The 17,617-nt window shown below is 47.9% G+C and overlaps 4 non-coding genes across 4 annotated transcripts; all 4 read right to left on the minus strand.

Moving 5' to 3' along the window:
* Window positions 1-3,404: 3,404 nt before the first annotated feature.
* Window positions 3,405-3,484, minus strand: Mir134 (microRNA mir-134). The gene has a single exon (NR_105114.1). It is a non-coding gene; the product is annotated as a microRNA mir-134 (primary transcript).
* Window positions 3,485-3,764: 280 nt separating this feature from the next.
* Window positions 3,765-3,844, minus strand: Mir382 (microRNA mir-382). Its single transcript, NR_105232.1, has one exon. It is a non-coding gene; the product is annotated as a microRNA mir-382 (primary transcript).
* A 7,306-nt stretch (window positions 3,845-11,150) lies between these two features.
* Window positions 11,151-11,240, minus strand: Mir381 (microRNA mir-381). Its single transcript, NR_105231.1, has one exon. It is a non-coding gene; the product is annotated as a microRNA mir-381 (primary transcript).
* A 2,318-nt stretch (window positions 11,241-13,558) lies between these two features.
* Mir300 (microRNA mir-300) lies at window positions 13,559-13,648 on the minus strand. The gene has a single exon (NR_105197.1). It is a non-coding gene; the product is annotated as a microRNA mir-300 (primary transcript).
* Window positions 13,649-17,617: the final 3,969 nt, after the last annotated feature.

Below are 17,617 nucleotides of genomic sequence, written 5' to 3' on the forward strand. Positions count from 1 at the left end.
TCTGTCTCTGCCCCGCACCAGTGCTGGGGTAACAGGTGCACAGGGCCATACCCTGGTTGTCGTTGTTGGCTTTTAGTCAGTACTGGAGTCGAACTCGGATCCTCATGTTCGTATGGTAAGCACTTTCTCAACCGGGCCATCAGCCAGTCCTGTATTGTGACCACCACACCAAAACAGAAAAGAACAAAACCAAACTCTCTAATTCTGGGCTGATTATAGACAGACAATGAACAGCTAGCAAACTCACAAAGAAGAGACCTTAATGGAATTAAAAAGAAAACAAACAAAAGAAGAGTATGAAACATAAAGTTGAGAGAAACTGTGTACAAATACCTGTCAAGTTTCTAAAGAGAGTGCAAGGAACTCACAGGCACAAAGGCTGACTAGAATAGGAAGTTTTGGAGAAATGAGAAACACTATACAGGCATTAGAAGGACATTCCTAGAGATAAAAGACTTCACAGAACAACATAAGTCCCAAATCTCTTCCCAAAAGCATATGGAGACCTGAGAGTGCAGTGGGCTGCAGTGTAGCTAGGTGGAAATGCAGAGGGTTAGGGTTCAATCTCTACAACGACAAAGAAAAGGAGGACCTACTAGATAGTATCTAGATAAATGAGAAGTTTTTAAAAGCCACATCAAAGGAGGCAGTAAAATAATATCGAAGACGATGGAAAAGACTGTGCAATCTCAGAGAAACTTCTAAAATGGGCTGAGAATTCTATACCTAGCTTACCTGTCTCCTGTGGTTGAAAGCAAGAGACCAGTCTTCTTAAGCACCCAAGAACTCAACGGTAGTATCTGTGAGACATTCTCAAAGAAATGATGAGAATTGGCATTGCACTGAGAGATGAATTAAAAACTCAGAAATAGAAGCCCCAGTTTAAATAAGTGGTCAGTAATGAAGCTATTTGTGCTGAAGACCAATCTTAAACATTTGTGAGACTTACGCTCAGATTTTTTCCAATGGAAACATTAAAATGCATACATAACCCTAGTGAAGCATGTGGCCAGAGTGGAAGCATGGCCATGTCTTCAGCTGTCAGGGGCATCAGAGAAGCTGAGTCCCCACTACTTAATGCTTTCCATATCACCCTGCTTAGTGGTACTGGACTCTTTTAGGAGATGGCAACTCTTGCTGTAAAGCAAAAGGGAGAGATCTATCAAATCTTCCAAGCTCCTCCAGTTGTTTCTTTATGCTAAGCACAAATGAAATTGTAATCAATATTTTAAATTAAATGATTTAGACACAGGGCAGAATCACCCCTGTGAAATGGTTTTCTCTCTACCTCCCTTTCTGTCTGTGCATATAGTTTGAAATTTCTTAAAGTTATTTATGTGTGGGTAGAAACTTTTGTAATTTCTTTAATTTAATTTTTTCATATTGCTTGAATTTTTATCACAAGCATGCATCTTTTTCATAACTAGGAATAGGTAGAGTAAATACTCTTTTCACAAAGAAAATTAAGAAATAGAAAGTATTTCTTCCCATTATTCTAATTTAATGATACCTTCTGATATCCCATTTGACAGGCATGGAAAAAATCATCCTATCACTCATCTCCCTACCCCCCAAAATTGTTGACCCCTGGACTCCATTCCTGAATTTCCCAACATATCTAGACGTCCTCCCTGCAAGGCAATATTTGCTAGTGGAAGAAGGGGGTGGGATCTGCCACTTTTCTTTACAAGTAAATGAAAACCCAGAGATACCATGGGCATCACCACGTCCATGCCTTTAAGTCTTCCTCAGGGCTGGCCACGACCTCCAGGAAGGGCCTGGATGGAGGTAAGGAACACTGGCAGGCCAGTCTGCTAGTTACAGTGGCAACCACATGTTCAAGGACACTGGTACAAAACCAACATGAACGTGGCTTTCCCAAGACTGGCATCAGGTCCAAGGAGACAGCTGATGAGATGTGATACAGGTTGAGCACACATTGGGCATCATTAGGGTTGCAAACTCACCATGGACAACCTCCCTCTGAGGACCAGGAGGTAGCAATTGTCACAGCAGTCCTGAATTATCTTCACAGTGTGGAAGCTAGGGAGAAGCCTCTGAGAGTCAACGGGACACTGAGGATGAGTGGACCAGCTGGCTCAATTCCCAGTCAGACCCATGCTGTCTGTCCAACCCCTGGTTCATCATCCCAAAATTAGTGCCTGCCCCCGGCTTGTCATGCAATGTTTAGTAAGTCAAAGATGGTGACGCAGCACCCATAGCAAACCACAAGTTTGCAAAACAGGATGCCCTGGGGCCATTAGATGAACTTGTGCTTCCCTTATCAAAGACTTCATGTCAGGGTACAGAATGGCTGCTGACAACTCAGTATAGGGTCACACAAAGTCCTGGTTCCCAGGACTATTCTATATCCGGATAGTGAACTAACAAAAGCTGTTTCAAGGTGGCTCTCCATGGTAGAGTTAGGTACTGATAAAAACAGAAGCTAGCCAGTGTATTTCAATATTTAAACAGATAGAATCCCCCAATAGCCCCTCTGGCCTTTCCAAAAATATCAGGTGTCCTAGGAGGTTATCTTAGGGTTAGCTTGGACACTGGGGGTTAGTGTGTGTGAAACACACAACTGGAGAGAGATAGTCATCACATGCTCAGCCATCCAGAAACTCACGTTGGAAGCAGCACTGGGTCAAGAAGCTCTCTGAAGCAGTGTGTGGCACTAAAAGAGAGGAGAGCCATGTGTGACTTGCTTAGATGGATTGAATTCATCATGGCCACCCTCTCTTCAAGTACCACACATAGACACCGGTGAAGAATGTATCGGCTCTTCTCACAAGGGTGACTGCATCCACTGTCCTGTGAAGAAGGGGAGGGACAACATTGGGTAGTGGGCCGAGCCGAGTGACATACACCTACATTAAGTGCATGCTCACCCGAGGCACACTTACCTGAAAGGAATGCTGATGACTTTGGATCCGGTTAGTCCTCCTAGACCAGAGGGGGCGCCATTCCACAGTTTCACATTCTCCAAGCTCCCGTGGTGGTGTGGTGACGGCAAGACAACCATGACTGCTTCTCAAGGCTGGTATCTCACAGACTCCTTCTGTAGAGAGACAGGATATTTAGGTTAGAAAACCAGATGGTGGATACACCAGCAAAGTAAGGCACATGCTCAGTAAAGTACAATTTGGTCACACACCCAGAAGAGAAGGGATTTCAGGTCCCTCATGGGAAGTCAGCATCATGTCCACATCTGAAGTCAACACTTCTAGCAGGCTGTGATAGTGATGCCGCAGCTACTATGGATGCCTCATGGCATCTTGCGTAAACATACACCCCTAAGACCACAGTTCATCCTGGTCCACTGAGCAGGCACAGCCATCAAGTCCATTGACACTTCCCCAAACTTGACAGGATCTCTGGAGAGTCTTCTTTGAGTGGAATTGATGCTGAGGGTTGGTGACTAGGTGGCCCACAGGGTAAACAGAGTGCATGCCCCTCTGGTCAACCAGTCACACACCCTGAATGGTGCTGGCACCAACATCTCTTCTGGAAGATGGCCTCTTTTCAAAGTCTTGTAAGGTGATGCTGGTAGCAAAACCACAGCTGCCTCCCCAAGGTTGGCACAGCCCACTGAGAGGCCTACAGATGGGTCAGATGCTCAGGTGACCAGACCCGGTGACTTACAGCTAGCTCAAGCATACTGTCCGTGGCCAACCATCCATACTTGGCTTCTCTACAAGCTTGACGGAAACGCCATCGTTCTGCAAGCTGCCATCGTGTCCAGGAAATCCTTAGAGGTAGCATTTGGTACTGAAAAAAGTGTTGTCCGTGAATGATTCGTCACAAGTAAAGCGAATCCACCACGAACAACTTCTCTTCAAGTACCACAGAAAAGCAGAGACAAGACAGACAAAGGGCCCCTTCCATTTCTCCAAGGGTTATGGTTTCCAACCACCAACCTGCAGGCAGATTGGATGCTGAGTGTTAGTGAGGTGGGGGACGAGTGCTCTTGAAACGTGCCCGAGAGGGGCAGCAGTGCTCACTCACCTCCCTTGCCACGATGCTGACACTGTCCCCTTTCTTGGAAGTTGAAACGTTCTTGGTTCCAGAGTCCACACTGAGAAGCTTTCAGGATGAGAAGGGGAGGCCACTTGTGGCAGGTCATCAGTCCTCTGCAGGTATATAGACCCCTGAGTGTGTGAATGGGGCCTTCGACTTCTCTGTGGTACACATTTAGTTAGCCACCAGACACATCAAGCTGCTGAGGGGACTACAGCCCAAACTACTAGCATCCTTAGGAGGGTCAAGGAGAAGTTCAACTAGGAGATCACCACTCCTATTTCTACCGTGTCACCACTAACTCATCTCTAAGAAATCACTTTCATGAAGGACACTATCACCCATGGCTTACTCACCTCCTACAAGGCACCTTGGACTAATAGGACCACTTACCATTTCCAGATCCCAGTGGCTAGCCATTGGGAAGCTGTCTATTCCCTAGAGGAACTTCCCAAAGCTCCCGTTAGAACCTGTCTCCTACTTTTCCCTGCCCCACCTGCCCCCATTGTTCCCTAAGACATCCCACTAGCAAAGTCTCTCATGGCTTCACTTCTTTTCCACAGCTCCACCTCTCATCCTGATGGAAACCTGGCTTCCCCTAAGGACATGGAAATTGTTTATCTCATCTCCTACATTTCTGGCTAGGAGTGATCAATGCCTCGCCTCTTTTTTCTTCCTTCTGAATAACAAGCCATCAGTTGACAGGCCATCTAACTACCCAGCATTAGTCCCATGACTTCTTCACTTTCAGTTACCCTTGCTCCCATCTCACTAGCCTTTCAGACTGCCAAGGTCTTTGCCTTAGTGGGGATAGCCACAATACCAGCAAGGATGCCCCCGTAGCCCACAGAGTCACTTGAGGACCACAGCTCAGAGACATCACACCTCAACAGCCTCCGGGCCCTCCACTTCCTACCTGTCACTCCTGATGTTAGCTCATCCAGCCCCCACCTGGAGGGCTCCCCACAGTCTCCACTTCTCCACATTAGGAAGATTTCTCATTCTGGTGATATTTTTATCAGCTCTCCGTGACCTGCACAACAGCCCATATGGATGCTCTTGTCACTGTCCTCGCATCAGATGGCTCTTCCCAACACACACTGCACACTGCTCTCTCTCTGGTGCCTCCTTCTGAAATGCTTCTACCATAGATCTCCATCTAGTCCCCTTCCCACAAAGACTTAATGGTGAAAAAACAAAACTACGTTCCATGGTCCATGGTGTCCCACCAAAATGCCCAGTCCGGGTGAGAAAGGACTTCACCTTAGTACTCTAATCCTAAGGTCTGGACTACTTTAGAAAAGTATACACTCCACCATTATATGCAATATGGTTGAATCATTCCTGTTGATGGATCAATTTATGGAGCATGTGGTTGGGACGTTAAAGAGAATTTAATTTTAAAAATCAAAATGCCCAAAGAGGGTCATGGGAAAGCACCAACCTTTTCCCAACAATCACTCAGGATAGCAACCTAGATACAACTCTCCTGCACAGGAACAAGCTAAGTGATAGCATCAGAAACAAAACTATCTCCCAACTAACTTTCCATCATGCATCAAGAGAGCCTAAGAATGGATTGAGGACCAAGGGTCAGGAACATTGGCAACACTCCTTGCTTTAGCCAAATGAACAACTCTCTGAGGCTGGCTGAGGTCAACAGCCCTTTCCCCAACAAGATCAATACTCCCATATAGGACTCAAGGTCAGAAAGCAAACCTGGAGGGCTGGAGAGATGGCTCAGGAGTTAATGCTCTTTCAGAAGAACTGGGTTCAGCTCCTAGAATCATATGGTTGAGTCACAGCCATTTATAAGTCCAGTGCAAGAGAATCCAATGCCCTCTTCTGACCTCCGCAGGGTCCTGAATGCACGTACATATACTCAGGCACACACAAAAACAAAATCAATAAAATATATGAAAACAAGCAAACTCTTAGCATGCCATAGCCCAATCCTGAAGTCATAGCACTTGGGAGCCTGAGGCAGGAGGACTGGAATAAGTTCAATTCTGGGGGCTTTGGTTTTATAGTGAATTCCAGGCCAGAGAGACTCTGTCTATAAAAAAAAAAAAAAAACACAACTCAAACAATAAATTGGAGAAAAAACAAAGCAAACTGGGTGGGAAACTGTCTTCATGTGCCTGCAAATCATCTTAAAAGACCCCACTACTTCTTCAGGGCTGGATAGCCTGTAGGAGCCACCCAAGAAGTCACTTGGTAGGAAGGGAATATAACTAGCTGGCATCAATTTAAATGAATATTCTCTGATCAAAGTCTTTTCCCCTGTGAGGGGCAACACTCTCCTCCTTGGGGCCTACACAAGGAGTTTATCTTGACAAATGGAAACTCTATTAGAAATAGCACAGTGTGGCTTCCCGGGTCTTAATGGTGTGTCTTTGGGGAACATGGGGCTTAGTCCCAATTAAGGCACAGGCTGCAAAATAGGCTCTCCTCCCCTGCACCTGAGGAAATACCTATGTTCCCTCAATGGAGCTGGGATTACACCTGCCACGATGCAGCAGAAGGATCTCATGTCCCACTAGGGTAGTCTGGGTGCTGAAGGCCCAGGACAAAAAAGCCCATGTGACCTTCACTGGCATGTCCTGTGACCTTTGGTCCATCAGTTCTTCCTGAGGACCTCTTACGTAGGCTAGCCATCTAGTTTTGCGTTTGGTAGTGATGGTACTTCTCTCTGACAAAGAGAGAGAGCAGAAGTAGGAGCTGAAACAACCTGACCTCAGAAGTGTCCTGAAGATGGGGTGTGTGGCCTATAGGCCATAGACATCCCTAGCACCTGGGTTTACCTGGGCCCACTCTACTCTCACGTACCTTGGGCCAAGCCTGACAGTGCCCTTGTATGAAGCTGGCATCCATCTTGAACCGATTCCATCCAAGGATTCAACAGGACTGGTCATCGAAAAGGGAACTGCCATCCAGAAGGTGGGATCTGGGCTTCCCATCAGGTGTAGTTATCATCCCTGAAGGTGATAGGCCCAGAGAACAGTGCCTTTGCTTATAACAGGGGTATGGGCCAACCTCCTTTTCCCAGAATCAAAAGACACCCTGGAAGCTAGGATCTACTCACTGGCTGGGTATGATCTCCACCAGCGAGGAAAGAAAGAAATCCAGTCTCTTCCAGAGCCAAGCAGCAGGACAGGAAAGCTCCATCACGGTACTGATTGCACCTCACTGGTGTCTGCCAGAGCAGAAAGTAGATACCAAGGACAGTGACCTCAGTGAGAAAAAAAAAAAAAAAAAGCACAGGGCCAAGTTGGGTTGCCTTTCCCATACCTGGGGAGAAATCAAGCCTGAATTCCTGGAGTGTTCCTAAGTTGGATGCGACCCTAAAACCAGACTGTTGCCAGGGGAGTCTTTATAGAGGCTGTGACTATTTGTCATGGCTTCTCCCCACGGCCTACCCACTGTGACAGGATTTTGCCCACATGCTCTGGCCTGGGGAAGGCTGCAGTCCTGGGGTCAACTCACCCACTCAGTGCGCCCTGGCACTGAACACTGGTGGAGCAAACTGAACGAAGCAGGACCAGGGTTCCCAGGGCTCCTCCTCCTCAGCAAAGTATCCAAGCAGTGTCCTGAAGGAGACGCAGGGCCCACTTGAAGCTCACACAAGGCACCCAATCTCACATCTCTCATGAGGGAGGACCTTCAAAAGAGTTTGATATTTGGAGATTGATATTCCAAAAGGAGATTTTAAACTGTGTATTTTGACTGTGATGAATAAACAAACATAACATTGATGACCTCAAATATCTTCAGGTGGTTGTGACAGGAAAACTAGAGTCTCTTGCCCACTGCCATCTTTGCTTTTAGAAGATTCTTCCCATGATGAGTTGGATCCCTAGTCAGAGAGGTGTGTGCCCACAGCCTGTAAGGAAGCACATCACTGCTGCACAGTAGTGCCAGGAACAGCATCTGGCTTCACAGCAAAACCCATACCAACTAGAGGCAAGGTCAGGAGGTTCCCTGAGGTAAGTCAGTTCAGAAAATAACGACACCTCCTCTGGTTCTCCCTGAGAGGAAAGTTGGATGACAAGAAGCCAGAAGTTGGAGGAATACCATAGAAGGGCTATGCTGTCTTGGATAATACCTCTTTTGATAATGTGTAGTGTTGCTGGTGTCTGCAGATAAGATTCCTCTGGCCCCAGCAGCTGTGGTTCCAGGAACTGCTCCTTAGGATGAACTGGAAATGGAGGGTGACAGAGTCAGACGGCCTCAGTCATCAATAACACTCTAGTCTGCGGACCTGTTGCTGACAATTCCTTCAGGAGGCTGATACGGACAGCCGCTCCCTGAAGAAGCTCTTACATCTGGGAAGCCTATGGAGGCATGATTTGATTTGAAAGAATAATCACATGACATTTGTGCAGAAGGTGGCCTTTCACAATTGGCCACAGTTTGATCACCAAAAGACAGCATATTGGCTCTAGGATGTGCACTCATGATGGGGAAATGGGCACACACACCACAGGTAACACACACTATCATCTCCAGCCCCCAGTGGCGACGTGTGTTGTCCACAGACCAGCAGCAGCAGCATCACTTGAGAGCTTGCTAAAAATGCAGAATCTTGGTCCCTCAATCAGAATCTGCTTTTTAACAAGATCCCTAGGTGATGAATATCTTAGCAGCACTGAGAAGTTTGAGAGACCCTACTCTAACCAACAATTTATACAGCCATGCACACTGCATACACACACACACACACACACACACACACACACACACACACACACACAGGTGCTGGGATGAGTTGAAAATGTGTGCTGTTGACCACAGTGTCTTAGTTCAGATATGTCTAAGATAAGGTCAGCCCAAAAGAAGCCATGTCGTGTCCACCACAAAGAAGCCATAGGAACAGACAGAGAGTGACTTAAAGCAGCAGTGGCAGGAAGTGTCCGCATTAACACCTATATCTCCCACACGAAGTCTGTGCTCAGAATGGATGCTAAAGAGAGTGGGTGCTGGACTTAGAAGCCCCTGGTCAAGCTCTGGCTAGCTAGAGAGATGCTTGACCCCAGTACCACACCAAGGAGTTCTTCCCAGCTAAGACTTAACAGCAAGAACAGACAGGTGAGTTATCTATCCCCAGTGTCCTCTAGACCAAGCACGACGAACCAAGCCACCAAAGCTATTGAAACCTCAAAGCTGTCAGTGTGAGAGCACACAGGGAGGGGGTTGCATTCTGAGGTCACTAAAGTCACCTCTACTGGTGCGGGCACCAGTGTCTGTCAGCTGAAGACAGCACTGTGCTTTAGCATCTTCTGAAGCAAATTCAGATAACTGAAACAATGGTTGTCCAACATTAAATCGTCATTAATACAGAGACCACACTATGGACAGCCATTCTCTAAGTTGCCAGAGAACAACAGCATTGAGAAAACCTCAGTATCTCCTCCAAAGCCAGGGGCTCCTCTGGCATGGTCTCCCATGGTTAGTGGGTCAGTGTCACTCAATGAGAGTCAAGTACACACTTGTAGAGCCAGTCACACTCTCAGGCAAGAAGCAGGGGTCTGAGATCAAAGTCATATAAAAAAATCAGGATTGTCCAAGTCATGAAAGCTGTGCTATCCTACCATGACCAAGCCATGTAGGTGGCACCACCTAGGAGCCCCTGGATCCTTGGGATGAGGTCCTGAGGTGGGAGCCCAGTGCACCCTCTACACACCAGCTGTGCATTCTCTTGCCCTCTGCCCAGGTAAGGTTAACCCATGCACTTCTTACAGAGCTATCTTGGCATCCAGGAAGTCCACCGGGGTAGTATTTGATACTCAAAAAGAAATTGTCCTTGTATGATTCATCCAAAAAAGCGAACACACCAAGGATAATTTCTCTTCAAGTATGAAACAGTAGCAGGGCAGGAACACCAGCGTCCATTGGCCTCCTGGGAGTGGCCACCGCTCCTAGTACCTGGCTGCACACAACACACACATGCACCATGCATGTGTTACTGATGGCTCCTCTAAGCACCAGGTAGGTGAGGTACCCATAGAACCCATTGCCCACTCAGCATGGCAACCTCGCAAGGGTGATGGTGGCTGGGGTCAAGAATCCAGGCACTGTCAATCCTAAGTGAAGCAAGCATCCTGGCGGCCCTGCTAACCCCACTTCATGGGGTATCCTGTTCTGGAAGCCACTGCTGGAAATGGCTTCACTGCTGAGCAGTGCAAGCTTCCTTGGTTTCATTACAAGTCCAGCAGAAACTCTAAGCTCCAACACCCACTCATGTACCTGACAGAGAATGTCTGTCTCAACATTGACTCCCAAATCTAAGGAGAGGTTTTGATAACACCACCACGGCTGCCACTAGTCAGCTCACAGCAAACAAAAGTTTTGGCTGGCACATAAGCAGTGATGAGTCTAGGCTCTGTGCTTAGCCCTGTGAGAGCCTGATCTCTCCCAGCCCCAGCAGCCATATGCAGCAGACCCCAACGTGACTCCCATGTGACACATGAGACTAGCATAGCACGACGACACCCTTGTCCAAGGATGTGCGATGGGAAGTGTCAGAGGCAGGATCCAGGCGCAGGAAGCCAGGCTGCAGAGTCTGCGCACTTGATACTGAAAAAGTGGATGACCCTGTACGATTCGACATGAGTGAAACGAAGAGGACAGGGATAACCACTCTCCAAGTACCAAAGGTTGGCCTGGAAAAGAAGACCACTGCCTTGGGTGGACTTGCTATGTCTTCCAGGTGGGGTCCTGGGGATGAATTAGATGCTGAGGGTTAGCAGACCACGTCACACACACCAAGCACGAACATGCACACTCAGGTACTACGTCACGACAGAACACCAAAGAAAACCAAGAAACATAACAAAACAGAAACAACGGCCCACACCAGCACAAACCTGGCCATCAGCCTGGGCTGGGGACTGCCCACCTGGGAAGCAGGGACCCAGGCTACACACACAGTGCATGCTTTGGAACCCACCCACACAGAACAAGGAGGGGGGATGCTCCCAAGGCCTTTCCTGAAGTCATCTTGCAACCATAAAGCCATCAGTGCAAAATGGAGACCCAGGAAGCAGTTGGTCACACACAAGATGGATACACACGGTCATGCACACACATACCACATCCCTCGCTGAGTGTGGACAGGATCCAAGATTAGGTTTGATACTCACAGAGAGCTTGCCCTTGTATATTCCATGTCAATAAACCGAATATACAAAGGGCAACCTCGCTTTAAGTACCAAACAATAGCATGGGGCAGGTTCCGCTCTACCATTCACAGGGTCAGCCTCGTCGCCTGGGACTTAGCCTGGGGAGGGATGGGAGATTCGTAATCAGCCGACCAGGTGGCAAACACCACCTGCCAGATGTGTGCCCCCTGGTCAGCTCTCCATCCAAGGAGCTTGGGCTAGGACATAGCGGGGACCTTTCCTAAATCTCTCAGGAAACACAGAACTGGGTTTCCTGCTTTCTGAGGGACTATCTGGCTAGGACCACAGTCTTTTCCTTAGCGATGGACCGTTAGCACCCTTCCTCTATTGCTGATACACTGCACACATAGGGCAGGAGAACTCAGTGAATTCATAGAAAAGCCAAGGTCCTTCCTGCCTCCCTAAGAGTCATGGACATGAGTGTCATTCCCAGGACCAGACCCTGTCCCCCTAACTCTGCCAGACACTGGTAGGGGACAAAACTAGGAGAAAGTCAATACTATACAGGAGCCAAACTCCACATGCCACTGAATGATGGAGGGAACCGCCTTTCTCCTTTGGGACCTCTTCCCCAGAGAACAACAGGCAGTGGGTGAGAAGTGGATTATGGCCAGGAGAAACACTCACTTTTCTTTGACAAGCTGGTCTGCTTCCTCAGGTTGGTGTTACAAATGCCTCCTTCTGATATAGATACAGCCCCAGAAGACCACTCGATAGGCAGCTGGGGCTACAAACTTCAGCCTCTTCCCAAAGACGGGCACCATGTCCAGGACATCCCCACTGGGAGATTGGTGGATCAGGCCTGAAACCATTAGAAATCAAACTGGGTCCCTGTGACACTCCATCACTTGTATCACAGTTGGGACAATCCAACATCACAGTTTCCCTTCTAAGGTTAATGCTGTAAGCAGGAAAACTCTGGAGATGGCTTGCTACACACAGATGTCAGGTCTGTGTGCCACTGTCCTTTAAAGAACAAGCCACTGTTGGGCTATTATACTCCATGCAGGTGCAATAGGCACAACTGCCCCTCCCCCACCCTGACAGCATGGCACAAACCTGAGGATATCCTCTAGAGGAAAAGAAAGAAGCACCAAGGGGACAAGGAGGACCTAAGCCTAGCAGCTCAGCCACAGTCCCCATTCTAGAACCAAGAAATGGAATATACCTGAGGGTCTAAAATCACACTGGAGCCGGAGGCCTGTCCCAAAGATGGAGCAGGGCTGGAGCGCTTCCCACACAGAGTTTGATATGAAAATAAGTGCCTCTCCCTATATGTTAAAGTGAACACAGGGTGCATCCTCTCTTCAGGTACCAGAGATCAGATCAGGAAAGGATGAGGATGGGGCCAGGGAAACTGCAGAGCAGATGACTGGAGCTGAGCACAGGGGCTGGGGAGGCAAGCCTCAGCTGAGCTGGCCCTGTACCGTGCACTGTGTGTGCTCTGGGACCCAGCCCTGAAGTTGGTTTACTTCTCAGCATCACTCCAAGACAGGATGACCTTCCAAACGCCCGGGGAACCCTGCACAACTTGACAGAAAGCAACTGAGAATGATTGGCATTCCTTCTAGAGCCTGCAAAACCACCCTGGGAAGATTACCTCCATCTGTGCCCACAGCCGCAGCCTCCAGGAAGTCTTCCAGATAGTCACAGAAAGAACAGGATTAGAACAACCCACAGCAACATGCATCATTCAAGAAAGAAGAAAACCCAGGAAACCAACTCCACCTCCCTCCCCAAACCAGAATAGTGCAGAGACCGCTGGCCCCTCTGTTGGCGCTGGTGAGTTCAGAAAACCACAGGAGCAGAGAGTTATCAATCTAAACACCCACCCAGTGTAAGGATCACCAAAAGGAAATGAACCCCACCGCACTTCCCCATAGCAGCTTTCTCTAAATACCCACCCTTCTTAGTAATTCATGCTGTGACACTGTGTGCAAGTGGAGACTGCATGGTCTTGGTAGCATCTGGGGCCATCTTTACTTTGGACACCCATCAACCCTTTTCCCCTTAATTGGCCGGGAAACCCCAAAGGTGATTGTAAGGATGGCCTGGCTATGGAGGGTGGGTAGGCATGTGACCCACATCTAAATGGGCACTGGCTTGCTGCTGACGCCCTTGTCACTGGACAAGGCGCTGGCACTCACACCACCCAGGGCAGACCTGCCAGAAGGGGAGGCAGGGTTCTGGAGAAAGCTCCCTATCTTCTCAAGAACGTTCTGAGAAACATGCATGAGATCCTGAGAAGCCGGACGCTGTAAGAGCCCACGTGCCATGGCCCAGCATGCGTTTACTTACCCTGGAGTGACCATGCCCTTCTGTGAGGCCCAGGCCGCCAGCCTTGCTTCCAGGCAGCATTTGCTCCTCGAAGAGAGCTTGCCCTTGCATATTCATTTCGCGTAAAGCAAACACACAAAGGATAACCTCTCTTCAAGTAGCAAACGATAAGGAGAGCTGGTGGGAGCACTGGTCCGGGAGGGACGACAGGTGTGGCGAGAGTCCAGCCGTGAGCCTGAGATGGACAGATGTGGAGTTTAGCACTTGCCGACGAGACACACCCCTGCTCCCCACACCCCCCAAAAGGGTCACTCCCAAGGTACCCCTTACCAAAGCTGTTCTCCTAGATACACTGGCCACAGAAAAAGAAGTCAGTTCCAGAAAATACATTATAAACATGGTGATCACACAGAGAAACAACTTTGAGGTCAGGGAAGAGATACTAAGAGCACAGAGGTCTCTAAATACATCATTGTGAGCTGCTAGCATATGGGCACACATCACACAAAGCACACATCTAGCTATCCCTGTGGAACCCAGGAGGGAGACGGTTAGCACGCTTTCTTCCGTGACGACGTCATATCCTCGATGGCTTCCCAAGCAGCATTTGATACTGAAAACGTGGATTTTCCTCTACGATTAGTCATTAATATTGTACTCATAGAAGGAGAATCTACCTTTTAAATATCAAAGAACGATTCAATCCAGGAGGCTTCAAAGCTTGCGTCGATAGACACGGAAGTCCCATTGGGCAGTCAGGCTGCCCCAAAGATACAGTCCCACATCATATTACCAGTTGGCTTCTTGAGACCATTCATAGCCACACCCCATTCATTAGCAACTCGATGGTCTTTTCCCCTCCCCAGACCCTACAGAATCTTCCAGAAATAGTTCCAGAGCGACATTTGATACTGAAAAAGTGGATGTTCCTCTATGATTATCCAGCAAGCACGTAACCATAGAAGGAATATCCACCTTTTAAATACCAAAGAAGGACTGAGTTCCGGGAAGGACCAGCTGTGGTGCATGGCTCCTCTGAAACAGATCACAAGACAGAAAGGCTCTCGTTCTCAGACCCAGACGTCACTGTCGTAAGGCAACATCACCTGTTTCCCAGGCTGGCTCCACAGGCAAGGAGACTCTTAAGATGATGGCCAGCAGACATATGATCTGAGAAACACACATGGTCTGCCGCCCGCCATCTTTCCACTTACCCGCAGGTCGCTGAGCCCAACCCAGTGGGTCACGGCTCCCGAGAGGAGGGTGAGACTGAAAGCATGGGTGTCCCTCTCTGATCACCCAGCAATCACACAACCATAAAAGGAAAAATCTACCCTTTAAATACCAAACAGGGCTTACTCCTGGAAAGCGCGACCTAAGGGACAACCTGTCAGAAGCAAAAGAGACACTATGGGAAAGACCGATTTGCTGTCACAGAGTCCAGAAAGAGACTCCAGCCTCTGGCTGAGTCAGCAGATCATCAGAGATTCTCTTCAAGATTGGCGGGGGTCCCTCAGACACTTACAAGTCTGGCGCATGCTCTGTGGACCACCGACTTTCCACTTACCCTGGAGGGGCAGCTGTACTGTCACTGCCCTGATGGTGGCTTCAGTTCAGGCCCATTTCCCAGCAGCATTTGACACTGAAAACGTGAAATTTCCTCTATGTTTAATCATAAATACCATAAACATAGAAGGAATATCCACCTTTTAAATACCAAAAGGATTTAGACCTGAGGAGCCAGAGCTGAGGCCCAATCCGATAGAAACGAAGATGACAGCAGAGCAGACGGGCGCCCTCGGTACAGTCCACAGAGGACGCAGATTCCAGAGCCAGCCTTGCTATGGGAAGCACAGGCTGTAGGATCCATCTCCCCCTTGCTCCCTGGGTAAGGGAAGAGGGAATAACTTGCTTTTTCTCTGGGCATCTTTGCATTCAGAAACATCCCAGGACAACTTGAGATAACTGAAAATATGATTAGCCCGAGACACAGAAGGAACACTTACCTTTTTGATATCAGAAGCTGAACAGCTCTGGCTGGAGAACCCTGGCCTAGACGTAGTAAATCAACAACACAAGAGAATCTGGAGTCCCAGTGCCCACCTCGTAGTCAGTCAGACTCACCAACTGGCTGTCACATGACCTGGTGGGGAGTCACCATAAGCCCCTACCCACCCCCTACAGAGAGAGTTTATGTCAAGACGTTTGTCCCCTCATGGTTCCCAAAGCCAATTCTACTTCCACACAGCCCATCTTGGGTACCCTTGGTAGAGGTCCCCCCCAAATATCTGCTGGAGCACTCATACACATTCCATGGAGCACTGAAGACACCCAGGAAGTTTTCTGTGAAGTGGAACAGGTCCAGAGGCTCCAGAATACAGGTCAGAAGCACCAGTATGACAGACTGTAGGGACAGACACAAAGGACAGGTCAGAAGCACCAGTATGACAGACTGTAGGGACATCTTGAAGTCCATGACTCACTGTCCCCACGTTATCAAGCCCTCTCAAATTAGCTCAGCTTCCTGGAAAATCTCTTTTGAATACATCAGAGGCATACCAATACAGGCACTGCAAATCTTTGATTAAAAAACATGCCTCCCCAAAGCAAACAGGAAGCACTGAGAACCCCAACTCAGCCAATCGCCTCCAGGACCTTCCTCAACACAGCCTCAATGCTAAGAACAAATGGGCCAGGTGACATTCCCCACACATAGAACACATATTCTATGGCCAGCCCAACAATATCTGTCAAAGAACTGGCCTCAACATCTGGCCAGTTGTAAACAGTTGCTGCTCAAAAATGTAAAGAGATCATAGGTTCCCCCAAAGAAGGGTCACCAAAGGCAAGAGGGACAGCCAATGCCTGATGGTTACTAAGAGCCGAGGCCTTTCTCTTGGATCGGCAGCTTGTTAGAGAAGAAAACTTGATTCTTCACAAACCACTTCGAGTTATACACATGGACATATGTCCCTCACTTACCAGCCGACCAAAGCTGCTTCCCTGCATGGCATTCCCCTCACGAAGACACTAGGCCCTGGGAAGAAGGAAGAGAGCTGGTTAGGGGGTCTGATGGTTGTTGGTTCTTGGACTAAATGTGTTCATCTCTCATGACCCCAGGAGTAGCTGCTGCCAATGCAGCTATGTGTGAACTGAGTGTGCTCTCGAGGAACAATTTCCAACTAGGTTTAGGTTCATGTGTGTATGTATGCATGTGTACATGTGTTTTTGTGAATGTGCTTGCGGTCTGTGCATGTAGAAGTCAGAGGTCAATGTCTGGTGTTTTCTGTAGTTACTTTCCACTTTTTAAAAAAGTGTGTGTGTGTGTGTGTGTGTGTGTGTGTGTGTGTGTGTGTGTGTGTGTGTGTGTCTGTCTGTCTGTCTGTCTGTCTGTCTGTCTGTCTGTCTGTCTGTCAGTCTGTCAGTCTGTCAGTCTGTGCATGTGTATGTGGGTTCCCAAGAAGGCTTGAAGAATGCGTCAGATTCTCTGGAACTGGTAGGCAATTGTGAGCCATCCAACATAGGTGCTTGGAACTGAACTCTGATCCTCCTCAAGAACAACAAACATTTTTGAGTTGGTTATGGTAGCACATACCTTTGATGCCAGAATTTGGAAAACAGAGGCAGGCAGGAGTATCAGAAGTTCCAAGTCAGCCTCAGCTACACAGTAAATTCCAGTCTAGCCTGGATTACAATAAGAATTTACTGAAACAAACAAACAAACAAAAATAAAATAACTAGAGGAATTGAAAAAATTATTTATGTCAAATGAATTGTACAATAAATATCAGAATGAATGTCATATACTCATAAAAATTCCCACCTTCATCTTGTGGTGGTTGCTGTCATTTTTCAGTGTTTATTTGTCTTGTCCATTTGTTCAGGTCTTTGGGAACCTAGGAACTACAAAGTATATATGTTAAAATTCTCAAAATCTGAAAAGCATGCCAGGCATGTTTTATTTGTTCATATTTGTCAGTCAATTAAGAAGGAAGTAATGTGATAGAAAGATTTGCCTTGGGAAATTAGATTATAGGATGATTCATTCAATAAACTCTCAAGTCTCAAAATAAGAAAATAAATAAACAAAAACACTTGCCATCTGGCCAGCCACCTGCTCACATACCATCAGCAAGGGG

Source organism: Cricetulus griseus, chromosome 5 (genome assembly GCF_003668045.3).
Source record: "Cricetulus griseus strain 17A/GY chromosome 5, alternate assembly CriGri-PICRH-1.0, whole genome shotgun sequence".
Classification (NCBI taxonomy): Eukaryota; Metazoa; Chordata; class Mammalia; order Rodentia; family Cricetidae; genus Cricetulus; species Cricetulus griseus.